Consider the following 12,651-nt stretch of genomic DNA (forward strand, 5'->3'; position numbering starts at 1 on the left):
AAAATAAAACTGAAGTGTAACACAGAGTTGACGCTGAGTGAGTAAAAAAAAGAAGAAAAGATGCAATTTACTATAACACATTAAACAAATAGGGGTTACGGATTTCAAAAGTCACAACCCAAGATGCAATTTATAACAAATTAAATAATTGGAGGTTATGAAGTTGTAGCCATACAAAATTTATTGGATTTAAACTTAATAAAATAATTTGGACTATATATTAAATATGTTAGTCCAACTAAATATTATGGATTAATATAATTAGATTAATTATATAGGTCCAAATATATATATAAATGTGATGACCCAAGAGGTCATCTTATGCTTTAGAACTCGAATCTGCGCTCTTAAGCCTTAAAAATCTCATTTTTACCCTCCTCGATTTGTGTGCGCAGTCCGGGTAGGTTTCCGAAAAGCTTTTACGTTGAAAATTGATGAAAATAAGAATTTATGCCTTAAAAGTTGATTTTAGTTGTCTTCGGTCAATATTTTTGGTAAACGAGTCCGAATCCGTTTTTAACGGTCCCGGTGGGTTCGTATCGAATTATGGGACCTGGCGTATGCCCGAAATATAATTCGGAGGTCCCTAGCTCAAGTTATGAATTTTTGATGAAAATTAAAAGTCTGAAAATTAATTATTTTTAAGAATTGATTGATGTTTGACATTGTTAGTGTCGGGTCCGTATTCTGGTTTCGGAGCCCGGTACAGGTTCATTATGATATTTAAGACTTGTCTGTGAAATTTGGTGAGAAACGGAGTTGATTTGACGTAATTCGGACGCCCAGTTGAGAAAATAGAATTTTTAAAGTGTTCTTGAGAATTTCATTTGATTTGGTGCTAAATTCGTAGTTTTGGGTGTTATTTTGGCGATTTGATCACGCGAGCCAGTTCGTATGATATTTTTAGACTTGTGTGCATGTTTGGTTTGGAGCCCCAAGGGCTCGGGTGAGTTTCAGATAGGCCACGAGATGTTTTGGACTTTGGAAATCTGGTATTTTGCTGTAGCAGGTGTTCTGGCATGTCCTTCTTCGCGTTCGCAAAAGTACTCTCGCGAACGCGAAGAGTAAACTGGGCAGCGGAAGATTTCTTCTTCGCGAACGCGAAGGCTTGGTCGCAAACGCGAAGCGATGGGGGCGTTACCCTTCGCGAACGCGACAAGCCCATCGTAAACGCGTAGTGTTAGGCATTAGGGAGGGGGAGTCAGCCGTTCTTTCATCGCGAACGCGAGCAATGCCTCGCGAACGCGAAGGTCAGGGGGGAGTAACCATCGCGAACACGAGTTAGGTCTCACGAACGTGTAGGCTTGGCAGCCAGTACCCATCGCGAACGCGACAGTGCTCTCGCGAACGCGATGAACACTGTCGCCTAGCACTTAACAGAATTCAAAAATGGAATTTTAGCCAAAAATTTATTTTCTCAAAAATCAAATGGTGAGAGGCGATTTTTCAAGAGCCATTTCTTCCCCAAATTGTTGGTAAGTGATTCTAAACCATTTTCTTTCAATTACCCATTACATTTCTTGAATTTTCAACCAAAAATCTAAAGTTTTCATGGTAGAATTAGGGTTTAGGGTAAAAACTAGGGATTTCAGAAATTTGAGGATTTAGACCCCAATTTGAGGCCGGATTCCAAAACTAATTACATATTCGGGCTCGGGGGTGAATGGGTAAAATGATTTTGGTCCGAACCTCAGGTTTTGACCAAGCGGGCCAGGGGTCGATTTTTCGACTTTTTAGAGAAAAATTTAGAAAATTTAAATTTATGAAATATAATTGATTCCTTTAGCAATATTTGATATTATTGAGTCATTTTTGAATAGATACGAGTGGTTTGGAGGTGAATTCCAAAGAAAAAGCTGTGATTGAGAATTAAGTGGCCTTCGGAGCAAGGTAAGTATCGTGTCTAACTTTGGCTTGAGGGAATAGGTATTGTGTGAGTATTTGCTACGTGTTTTGTTGTTGAATACAATGTATAGTTGAGGTAACGAGCATCTATGCATTGTAATCGAGTCATAGCATGCGAGTGAAATTTTATTCTTGCAAATTTATAGTCTTAAATCTTATTATCCATGCTTATTGTTGTTGTTGAAATGTTGGGAGACTTGTATCCGGTTCCACCAAGGTTGATAAAATTGTGAATATTGATTCGAGGTTGAGATGTTAAATTGTGAAAGTAATCATTGATGAAATATTGATTTCTTTGTTAAACTTCTCTCTATCCGTTGTTATTGATTCTGTGAATTGTGAGAAAGAGTGTAAAGCACGAAGGGTGATGCTGTGCATGATTTATTTATATTGTGAGGAAAAGTGTAAAAGCACGAAGGGTGATGCCGTGCATGATTTATTTATATTGTGAGGAAGAGTGTAAAGCACGAAGGGTGATGTCGTGCATGAATTATTTATATTGTGAGGAAGAGAATAAAAGCACGAAGGGTGATGCCATGTAGTCTTATTTATTATTTGGTAAGTTTGAGAATAAAAGCATGAAGGGTGATGCCGTGCAGTTTTCCTTGCAGTTTTAATTGCTCAATTCGTTTAAGGATTTTCGGTTTAATTCTGTCTTTTCATTATTCTCACTCTTTATGTTGTATTCCCCCACTGTATGTTCCCTTCCCATTATTTTCATGTCATTTCTTTATTTACTGTTGGTGCCACAAGCAGGATTATATTGTTCAGGTTATATGTGGGTGTCTTGTCCTAGCCTCGTCACTACTTCGCCGAGGTTAGGCTCGACACTTACCATTACATGTGGTGGGTTGTACTGATGCTGCACTCTGCACTTTTTGTATAGATTTTGATACCGGCTCAGGTTGATCGAGATTCTCTACTGGTCCGTTGTCCGGAGACTCAAGGTAGATTTGTCGGCATTCACAGACCTTGAAGTCCCCGTCAATCTTTTATGTCCTACTGTTTTCTTTCATTCAGACAATTGTATTTCTTTCAGACTATTACTTATAGTAAATTCTAGAATACTCGTGAATTGTAACTTCAGATCCGAGTGGTAGTAATTAATACAGTTTTATGATATTCCAAACTTATTATATTTCATCTTAGTTAATTATTGTTATTTACTGAATGGAAATAAGGAATTGGTTTGACGATTTTTCTAACGTTGGCTTGCCTAGCAAGTGAAATGTTAGGCGCCATCACGGTCCCGTCGGTGGGAAATTTCGGGTCGTGACAGTTGGTATCAAAGCACTAGGTTGCCTAGGTCTCACGATTCACGAGCAAACTTAGTAGAGTCTGAAGGATCGGTACGGAGACGGGAAGTGAGATTTCTTTTCAGATGGCTGCTAATATCGCCAGACGAGTCGAACTGGTTCTTACTCAGGGAGGTCAGGGGTATGACAAGAGACCTCGTTATTCCGGTGAGTTCGGCGGTGCCTCACCTAGAGGCAGGAGTATTTTGGAAGAGGCCATCCTCCCAGGCCATTTCATTCAGCGCTCCAGGCATCCCACGGTGCCTCAGGTGGTCGTGGCCCTCATATGTATTATTTCGACCAGCGAGCCTACAGTGCACCACCAGCTCCTATTAGTGCACTTCCACTCCAGAGTTATCAGGGTGGTTATTCAGGTCGACAGGGCCAGCTTCAGGGTCAGCAGTCACAGCAACCGAAGTTATGTTATACTTGTGATGATCCGAGGCACATTGCTAGATTTTGCCCTCGAGCAACGGGCAGCTCACAGCATCAGAATTCGTGTGCCATGGTCCCGACACCAGTTACTGCACCACCTGCTCAGCCAACCAGAGGCAGGGGTCAGGCAGCCAGAGGTAGAGGCCAGACTGTTAGAGGTGGAGGTCATGCCGTTAGAGGTAGAGACCAGCCAGTTAGAGGCCGTCCCAGGGACGTAGTTCAGGGTGGTGGGGACCAGCCCCGGTGTTATGCTTTCCCAGCCAAGCCTGAGGCTGAGTCATCTGACGCTGTTATCACAGGTACTGTTCCAGTTTGCAGTAGAGATGCTTCAGTTCTATTTGATCCGGGATCTACTTACTCCTATGTGTCATCCTATTTTGCTTCATATTTGGTTGTGCCCCGTGATTCTTTGAGTGCTCCTGTGTATGTGTCCACACTAGTGGGAGATGCTATTGTTGTAGATCGTGTTTATCGTTCATGTATGGTCACCCTTGGGAGTCTTGAGACTCGTGTAGATCTTCTACTTCTCCACATGGTTGATTTTGATGTCATACTGGGTATGGATTGGATGTCACCTTATCATGCTATACTAGATTGTCACGCCAAGACGGTAACCTTAGCCTTGTGGGGGTTGCCTCGATTAGAGTAGAGAGGGAATCTTAGCCATTCTACCAGCAGGGTTATCTCTTATGTGAAGGCTCGGCATATGGTCGAGAAGGGGTGTCTAGCTTATTTGGCTTATGTCCGCGATTCTAGTGCGAAGGTTCCTTCCATAGATTCGGTACTGGTTGTTCGTGAGTTTCCAGAGGTGTTTCATGCACACCTGTCGGGGATGCCACCCGACGGAGATATTGATTTCTGCATTGATTTGGCTCCGGGCACTCAGCATATTTCCATTCCGCCATATCGCATGGCCCCGCCAGAGTTGAAAGAATTGAAGGAGCAGTTGCAAGATTTGCTTGATAAAGGCTTCATTAGACCTAGTGTCTCGCCCTGGGGTGCACCTGTGTTGCTTGTGAAGAAGAAAGATAGATCGATGAGGATGTGTATAGATTATCGGCAATTGAACAAAGTCACCATCAAGAACAAGTATCCATTGCCGAGGATTGATGATTTATTTGATCAGCTTCAGAGTGCCATGGTGTTTTCAAATATTGATTTGAGATCTGCCTACCATCAGTTGAGGATTAGGGCATCCGATGTTCCTAAGACAGCTTTTCGGACTCGGTATGGGCATTATGAGTTTCTAGTGATGTCATTTGGGCTGATAAATGCCCCAGCAGCATTCATGGATTTGATGAACCGGGTGTTCAAACCCTACTTGGATTCCTTTGTGGTTGTGTTTATTGATGATATCTTGATCTACTCCCACAGTCGAGAGGAGCATGAGCAGCACCTTCGGATCGTTCTTCAGACTCTGAAAGACAGCCAGTTATATGCTAAGTTCTCAAAATGCGAGTTTTGGTTGAGTTCAGTTGCTTTCTTGAGTCACGTTGTATCAGCAGAGGGTATTCAAGTGGATCCTAAGAAGATTGAGGCAGTCCAGAACTGGCCTAGACCCACATCAGCTACAGAGATCCATAGTTTCCTGGGTTTGGTGGGCTATTACTGTCGATTTGTGGAGGGGTTTTCATCCATAGCAGCCCCGTTGACCAGATTGACCCAGAAGGGTGCCCCGTTCAGGTGGTCAGACGAGTGTGAAGCGAGCTTTCAGAAGCTCAAGATAGCTTTGACTACGGCACAAGTATTGGTATTACCCACAGGTTCAGGATCTTATACAGTATATTGTGACACATCTCGTATTAGTCTGGGTGCGGTATTGATGCAGGGTGGCAAGGTTATTTCATATGCTTCACGGCAGCTGAAGGTTCACGAGAAGAATTAATCGGTTCATGATCTAGAGCTGACAGCCATTGTTCACGCGCTGAAGATTTGGAGGCACTACCTTTACGGCGTGCCATGTGAGGTATTCACTGATCATCAGAGCTTGCAGCATTTATTCAAGTAGAAGGAACTCAATTTGAGGCAGAGGAGGTAGCTGGAGCTATTGAAAGACTATGATATCACCATATTGTATCATCCCGGGAAGGCCAACATGGTGGCCGGCGCTTTGAGTAGAAAGTCAGTCAGCATGGGTAGCCTTGCATATATTCCAGTTGGTGAGAGACCGCTTGCATTGGATGTTCATGCCTTGGCCAACCAGTTCGTGAGGTTAGATGTTTCTGAGCCCAGCCATATTCTAGCTTGTACAGTTGCTCGGTCTTCTTTGTTTGAGCGCATCAGAGATCGGCAGGATGACGATCCTCATTTACTTATCCTTAGAGACACAGTGCGGCACGGTGGTGCCAAGCAGGTTACTGTTGGAGATGACGGAGTTTTGAGGATGCAGGGTCATATTTGTGTGCCTAATGTGGATGGACTTCGTGAGTTGATCCTTGAGGAGTCCCACAGTTCCCGGTATTCTATTCATCCGGGCGCCGCCAAGATATATCAGGACTTGAGGCAGCATTATTTGTGGAGGCCGATGAAGAAGGACATAGTTGCCTATGTAGCTCGGTGCCTAAATTGCCAGCAGGTAAAGTGTGAGCATCAGAGACCTGGTGGTTTACTTCAGAGGTTAGATATTCCTGAGTGGAAGTGGGAGCGTATCACTATGGATTTTGTTGTTGGACTCCCACAGACTCAGAGGAAGTTCGATGCAGTTTGGGTTATTGTAGACAGGCTGACTAAGTCAGCGCATTTCATTCCTGTGGCAATTACCTATTCCTCGGAGCGGTTGGCAGAGATTTACATTCGTGAGATTGTCCGTCTTCACGGTGTGCCCGTGTCTATCATTTTTGATCGAGGTACGCAGTTTACCTTGCACTTTTGGAGGGCAGTACAGTGTGAGTTGGGTACGCGGGTTGAGTTAAACACAGCATTCCATCCTCAGACGAATGGGCAGTCCGAGCGTACTATTCAGATTTTGGAGGATATGCTCCGCGCTTGTGTTATAGACTTCGGAGGATCGTGGGATCAGTTCTTGCCCCTTGCAGAGTTCGCCTACAACAACAGCTACCAGTCGAGCATTCAGATGGCTCCCTATGAGGCGTTATATGGCAGGTGGTGTCGGTCGCCAGTTGGGTGGTTCGAGCCCGGAGAGGCTCGGTTGTTAGGCACAGACTTAGTACAGGATGCCTTGGATAAGGTCAAGATTATTCAAGATCGACTTCGCACATCTCAGTCCAGGCAGAAGAGTTATGCCGACCGTAGAGTTCGTGATGTTGCATTCATGGTCGGATAAGAGAGTGTTACTTCGGGTATCACCCATGAAGGGTGTAATGAGGTTCGTAAAGAAGGGCAAGTTGAGCCCTAGGTATATCGGACCTTTTGAGATTCTGGAGAGAGTGGGAGAGATGGCTTACAAGCTTGCATTCTACCTAACTTAGCAGCTGTTCATCTGGTATTCCATGTGTCTATGCTTCGAAAGTATCACGGCGATCCATCCCATGTGTTAGATTTCAGCTCTGTCCAGTTGGACAAGGATTTGACTAACGAGGAGGAGCCAGTGTCAATTCTAGCCCGGGAAGTTCACCATTTGAGATCAAAGAGCTACCCTTCAGTTCGAGTGCAGTGGAGAGGTCAGCCTATTGTGGCAACTACTTGGGCGTCCGAGTCCGATATGCGGAGTAGATATCCCCACCTTTTCACCAGCCCAGGTACTTTTCTATGTCCGTTCGAGGACGAACGGTTGTTTTAGAGGTGGAGAATGTGATGACCCAAAAGGTCATCTTATGCTTTAGAACTCGAATTTGTACTCTTAAGCCTTAAAATTTTCATTTTTATCCTCCTCGATTTGCGTGCGCAGTCCGGACAGGTTTTCGGAAAGCTTTTACGTTGAAAATTGATGAAACTAAGAATTTATGCCTTAAAAGTTGGTTTTAGTTGACTTCGGTCAACATTTTTGGTAAACGATCCCAGTGGATCCGTGTTTTTACGGTCCCGGTAGATCCATATCGAATTATGAGACCTGGACGTATGCCCGAAATCGAATTCGGAGGTCCCTAACTCAAGTTATGAATTTTTGATAAAAATTAAAAGTCTAAAAATTAATTATTTTTAAGAATTGATTGATATTTGGCATTGTTAGTGCCGGGTCCGTATTCTGGTTTCGGAGCCCGGTACAGGTTCATTATGATATTTAAGACTGGTCTGTGAAATTTGGTGAGAAACGGAGTTGATTTGACATGATTCGGACGTCCAGTTGAAAAAATAGAAATATTAAAGTGTTCTTGAGAATTTCATTTGATTTGGTGCTAAATTCGTAGTTCTAGGTGTTATTTTAGCTATTTGATCATGCGAGCCAGTTCGTATGAAGTCTTTAGACTTGTGTACATGTTTGGTTTGGAGCCCCGAGGGCTCGGGTGAGTTTCGGATAGGCCACGGGATGTTTTGGACTTTGGAAATCTGGTATTTTGCTACAGCAGGTGTTCTGGCATGTCCTTCTTCGCGTTCGCGAAGGTACTCTCGCGAACGCGAAGAGTAACTGGGCAGCGGAAGATTTCTTCTTCACGAATGCGAAGGCTTAATCGCGAACGCGAAGTGATGAGGGCATTACCCTTCGCGAATGCGACAAGCCCATCGTGAACGCGTAGTGTTAGGCATTAGGGAGGGGGAGTCAGCCGTTCCTTCATCGCGAACGCGAGCAATTCCTCGCGAACGCGAAGGCAATGGGAGAGTAACCATCGCGAACGTGAGCTGGGTCTTGCGAACGCATAGGCTTGGCAGCTAGTACCCATCGCGAACGCGACAGTGCTCTCACGAACGCGATGAATACTATCGCCCAACACTTAACAGAATCCAAAAACGAGATTTTAGCCAAAAATTCATTTTCTCAAAAACCAAACGGTGAGAGGTGCTTTTTCAAGAGCCATTTTTTTCCCAAATTGTTGGTAAGTGATTCTAAACCATTGTCTTTCAATTACCCATTACATTTTTTGAATTTTCAACCAAAAATCTAGATTTTTCATAGTAGAATTAGGGGTTAGGGTAGAAACTAGGGATTTCGGAAATTTGAGGATTTAGACCCCAATTTGAGGTCGGATTTCAAAACTAATTACATATTCGGGCTTGGGGATGAATAGGTAAAAGGATTTTTGTCCGAACCTCGGGTTTGGACCAAGCGGGCCCGGGGTCAATTTTTCGACTTTTTGGAGGAAAAGTTGGGAAATTTAAATTTATGAAATATAATTGATTCCTTTAGCAATATTTGATATTATTGAGTCATTTTTGAATAGATACGAGTGGTTTGGAGGTGAATTCCAAAGACAAAGTTGTGATTGAGAATTAAGTGGCCTTCGGAGCAAGGTAAGTATCGTGTCTAACTTTGGCTTGAGGGAATAGGTATTGTGTGAGTATTTGCTACGTGTTTTGTTGTTGAATACAATGTATAGTTGAGTTGACGAGCATCTAGGCATTGTAGTCGAGTCATAGCATGCGACTGAAATTTTATTCTTGCAAATTTGTAGTCTTAAATCTTGTTATCCATGCTTATTGTTGTTGTGAAATGTTGGGAGACTTGTTTCCGGTTCCACCAAGGTTGATAAAATTGTAAATATTGATTCAAGGTTGAGATGTTAAATTGTGAAAGTAATCATTGATGAAATATTGATTTCTTTGTGAAACTTCTCTCTATCCATTTTTATTGATTCTGTGAATTGTGAGGAGGAGTGTAAAGCATGAAGGGTGATGCCGCACATGATTTATTTATATTGTGAGGAAGAGTATAAAGCACGAAGGGTGATGCCGTGCATGATTTATTTATATTGTGAGGAAGAGTGTAAAGCACGAAGGGTGATTTATTTATATTGTGAGGAAGAGTGTAAAGCACGAAGGGTGATGTCGTGCATGGATTATTTATATTGTGAGGAAAAGAGTAAAAGCATGAAGGGTGATGCCGTGCAGTCTTATTTATTATTTGGTGAGGTTGAGAGTAAAAGCACGAAGGGTGATGCTGTGCAGTTTTTCTTGCTGTGTTAATTGCTCAATTCGTTTAAGGATTTCCGGTTTAATTCTGTCTTTTCATTATTCTCACTCTTTATGTTGTATTCCCCCACTGTATGTTCCCTTCCCATTATTTTCATGTCATTTCTTTATTTACTGTTGGTGCCACAAGCAGGATTATATTGTTCAGGTTATATGTGGGTGTCTTGTCCTAGCCTCGTCACTACTTCGCCGAGGTTAGGCTCGACACTTACCATTACATGTGGTGGGTTGTACTGATGCTGCACTCTGCACTTTTTGTATAGATTTTGATACCGGCTCAGGTTGATCGAGATTCTCTACTGGTCCGTTGTCCGGAGACTCAAGGTAGATTTGTCGGCATTCACAGACCTTGAAGTCCCCGTCAATCTTTTATGTCCTACTGTTTTCTTTCATTCAGACAATTGTATTTCTTTCAGACTATTACTTATAGTAAATTCTAGAATACTCGTGAATTGTAACTTCAGATCCGAGTGGTAGTAATTAATACAGTTTTATGATATTCCAAACTTATTATATTTCATCTTAGTTAATTATTGTTATTTACTGAATGGAAATAAGGAATTGGTTTGACGATTTTTCTAACGTTGGCTTGCCTAACAAGTGAAATGTTAGGCGCCATCACGGTCCCGTCGGTGGGAAATTTCGGGTCGTGACAATAAACTAAATAAATAAATCTTAATCCATTGGGCTAATCTATTTAGTTGGGATACAAATGATGAGTCCACTTCATTAGGCCCAATATGCCATATTCTTAGGGGCCCAGTTTGGTGCCACGTGTCAAATGACGTGGAACGCCAAGTCAAACGGAAGAGCCAATGGGATTATACCACGTGTCAAAATTACAAGGCATGCCAAGTGAGATTAAAAGGCCAATGAAACTGTGCCACGTGTGTAAGTGACATGTTCTGGCCAATCAAACGCGGCCTTGTCACACTTCAATTTTATTGGTCGGAAAGAGTTTGTTCTTATCATAACTCTTTCTTCCCACAACTATAAATAAGGGTCTTCATATCCCAAAAAAAATACACCGAAAGTTATGACAAGAATCAAGAAAGAGCTCGTGGATCAAACACTACAAATTCCTCCACAAGTTTCAAGTTCAAGCAATCAAGTTCAAGTTCAAGCTCAAGAACAAAGAACAAATCAAGTTCAAGCTCAAGAACAAAGAACAAAGAACAAATCAAGTTCAAGCTCAAGAACGAAGAACAAATCAAGTTCAAGCTCAAGAACGAAGAACAAGTCAAGATTCAAGGAGTACGAGTTCAAATTAAAGTTCGTGCTAGTTGAATTCAAGATCATCGTTGGTGGAAACAAATATAGATTCAAGATCAAGCTCAAAGGCCCTTGAATTTATTTACTATTGGAAAAAAGAATCAGAAGATTCATAGAGATTGTATGTAATGATTCGACCGGTCGTTTTGAGCTCTAGTGCGTCGTTCAGCAGTTTGAGGCCATGAGAAACTTTACTTCAGGTATTATGACCGGTATGCATGGTCGGAAGTGAAATTTTGGAAGTTCAGAGTTGATTTGAAAAGAAAATTCTCATTTCGGAAGCTTTAAGTTGGAAGAAATGACTAAGTTTGGATTTTTGAGTAAACGATCTCGGAATCGGGATTTGAAGATTCTAACAGGTTCGTATGATGATTTTGGACTTGGGCGTATGTCCGAATTGAGTTTTGGATGATCCGGGAGCGTTTCGGCACCTATTGCGGAAGTTGGCATTTTCAAAGAATTTCATAAATTTGAGTTGAGGTGAAATTCAATATTATCGATGTCCGTTTGGGATTTCGAGCCTAGGAATAGCTCCGTATGGTGATTCTGGTATTGGGAGCCTGTCCGGAAGTGGATTCGGAGGTCCGTAGGTCATTTTGGAGTCATTTGGCCAAAGCTAGAAATTTGAAGGTTTTTGAGAAGTTTGACCGGAAGTGGACTTTTTGATATCGGAGTCGGAATCTAATTTCGGATGTTGGAGTATGTCCGTAATGTTAAATGTGACTTGTGTGCAAAATTTGAGGACAATCGGACGTGATTTGATAGGTTTCGGTATCGGTTGTAGAAGTTAAAGTTTCAAAGTTCATTAAGTTTGAATCGGGATGCGATTCATGATTTTGATGCTGCTTGATGTGATTTAAAGGCTCGAGCAAGTTCGTAATGTGTTATGGGACTGGTCGGTATGATTGGTTGGGGTCCCAAGGGCCTTGGGTGGATTTCGGATGGGTTAACGAATTGGAATTTGGACTTGGTTAATGGTTGAAGCATCAGATCTGTTGGTGTCTGGTTTCCTTCTACGCGTTCGCGAAGGTATTCCCGCGTTCGCGTAGAGGAAGTTGAGGGCTACTAGAATTTACCCTTCGCGTCCGTGAAGGGTTACTGGTGAGGCGAGTGTGGTTGTTCTTTGCGTTCGCGTAAAATGGATCGCGTTCGCGATGGTTTGGCCTGGTGTGCTTCGCATTCGCGGGAGGAACCTCTCGTTCACGTAAGAGAAATTTTAGGGTAGTGGCTTGTGTGCTTCACGAACGCGAGGAAGGTTCCGCGTTCGCGAAGAAGAAGGGCAGCACCTGGGCAGATTGCTTTAAAACAGGGGTTGAGCTCATTTCACCCATTTTTCACACAGCTTGGGGCAATTGTTTGAGCTTTTGAAGAGGGGATTTCATCATAAAGCATGAGGTAAGTGATTTCTACTAGTTTTGAGTTACATACATGGTTTATATATGGATTTAGATATGGAAATTTGTAGAAATTGTGGGGTTTTGGTAGGAAACCTAGAAATTGGTATTCTTGGATTTTAACCACGAAAATTGTTATGGAATTGGATGGAAATTATATATATGAGTTCGTGGCTATGGGTAAACTTTATCTTCGAAAAATTATGGAATCTGGTCCCGAGGGTGATTTTTTATCGACTTTTCGATCGGGGGTTAGAAATTATTATAAATTGGATTATATTGAGAATTTCAGTGTATATTAATGGGTTTGCATAATTATTGACTAG

This window comes from Nicotiana tabacum, chromosome 22 (assembly GCF_000715075.1).
Source record: "Nicotiana tabacum cultivar K326 chromosome 22, ASM71507v2, whole genome shotgun sequence".
NCBI classification, from domain to species: domain Eukaryota; kingdom Viridiplantae; phylum Streptophyta; class Magnoliopsida; order Solanales; family Solanaceae; genus Nicotiana; species Nicotiana tabacum.